Source organism: Arachis stenosperma, chromosome 5 (assembly GCF_014773155.1).
Source record: "Arachis stenosperma cultivar V10309 chromosome 5, arast.V10309.gnm1.PFL2, whole genome shotgun sequence".
NCBI classification, from domain to species: Eukaryota; Viridiplantae; Streptophyta; class Magnoliopsida; order Fabales; family Fabaceae; genus Arachis; species Arachis stenosperma.
Genome location: NC_080381.1, coordinates 86,754,214 through 86,756,153, shown reverse-complemented (window position 1 = coordinate 86,756,153; position 1,940 = coordinate 86,754,214). Strand labels below are relative to the sequence as shown.

At 41.1% G+C, this 1,940-nt stretch overlaps 1 non-coding gene across 1 annotated transcript; it reads right to left on the bottom strand.

Moving 5' to 3' along the window:
• Positions 1–931: 931 nt before the first annotated feature.
• Positions 932–1,039, bottom strand: LOC130984267 (small nucleolar RNA R71). The gene has a single exon (XR_009088212.1). It is a non-coding gene; the product is annotated as a small nucleolar RNA R71 (small nucleolar RNA).
• Between the last annotated feature and the right edge of the window lie 901 nt (positions 1,040–1,940).

The following is a 1,940-nucleotide window of genomic DNA, read 5'->3' as shown; positions in this document are numbered from 1 at the left end:
TAATCTTAGTCAGGTTACCAATTATAGTTATCAATTGACTTGCAAATAAACATGAGAGCATGGATTAAATAATACTTATTATGCAGTAATGGAGAATTGTTGGAGTTTTGGAGATGTTTTGTCTTCTGAATTCCTGCAACATAATGCTTTCTCACTTTCATAAATGCAAGGCTCCTTCCATGGCAAAAATCCTCTTCCCTCCTTCTCACATCCTTCTATTTATGGAGTACTCTTTCTAAATGCACAATTCGAACCTTATCTAATTAAAGTTCGAATTCTTTCTTCTCCTTCTTCTTTCTATTTCTTTTCCTCGACATTTCAAGGAATCTCTATACTGTGACATAGAGGATTCCACATTTCTTTTCTCTTCTCTTTCATATGAGCAGAAGCAGAGACAAAGGCATTCTTGTTGAAGCTGACCCTGAACCTGAGAGAACCTTGAAGCGAAAGCTAAGAGAAGCGAAAGCACAACTCTCTTTAGAGAACCTGACCGAATTCTTCAACCTGACCGAATTCTTCAGGAAGAACCCATGGCAGCCGAAAACAACAACAATGCCAACAATGCAGGAAGGTGCTGGGTGACTTTACTGCACCTACTCCTGATTCTATGGGAGAAGCATCTCTATCCCTGCCATTGGAGCAAACAACTTTGAGCTTAAGCCTCAATTAGTTTCTCTAATGCAACAGAATTGCAAGTTCCATGGACTTCCAATGGAAGATCCTCACAGTTTTTTAGCTGAATTCTTGCAAATCTGTGACACAGTCAAGACTAATGGGGTTAACCCTGAGGTCTATAGACTGATGCTATTCCCTTTTGCTGTAAGAGACAGAGCTAGATATGGTTGGATTCTCAACCAAGGAAAGCCTGGACTCTTGGGAAAAGCTAGTCAATGCCTTCTTGGCAAAGTTCTTTCCACCACAAAGATGGAGTAAGCTTAGAGTGGAAGTCCAAACCTTCAGACAGAAGGATGGAGAATCCCTCTATGAAGCTTGGGAAAGATACAAACAATTAATCAGAAGATGTCCCTCAGACATGCTTTCTGAATGGAGCATCATAGGTATTTTCTATGATGGTCTCTCTGAACTATCCAAGATGTCTTTGGATAGCTCTGCTGGAGGATCTCTTCATTTGAAGAAGAGACCTACAGAAGCTCAAGAGCTGATTGAAAGGTTGCAAATAACCAATTCATGTACACTTTGAAAGGAATCCTGTGAACAATGGGACTAATCAGAAGAAAGGAGTTCTTGAGATTGATGCTCTGAATGCCATATTGGCTCAGAACAAGATATGACTCAACAAGTCAATTTGATCTCTCAAAGTCTGTCTGGAATGCAAAATGCACCAAACAGTACTAAGGATGCTTCATCTGAGGAAGAAGCTTATGATCCTGAGAACCCTTCCATGGAAGAGGTGAATTACCTAGGAGAACCCTATGGAAACCTACCACATTCTTCATGGAGAAATCACCCAAATCTCTCATGGAAGAATCAGAGAGACCTCAACAGGTTTTAATAACAATAATGGTGGAAGAAACAGGTTTAGCAATGGCAAGCCTTTTCCATCATCTTCTCAGCAACAGACAGAGAGTTCTAAGCAGAATACTTCTGACTAGCAACAATGGTCTCTGATCTAATAAAGACCACTCAAAGTTTCATGAATGAAACAAGGTCCTCCATCAGAAATTTGGAAGGACAAGTTGGTCAGCTGAGCAAGAAAGTTACTGAGCTCCCTCCTAGTACCCTCCCAAGTAATACAGAAAAATCCAAAGGAGAGTGCAAAGCCATAGACATGGCCGAATATGGAGAGGAAAGAGAGGAGGAGGACGCCACTGAGGAAGACCTCAGTGGGCTTGTACCAATCTCCTCTGAGTTCCTCAATGAGGAACAATGGGAATCTGAGGCTCAAAATGAGACCATAGAGATTCCATTGGACTTACTTC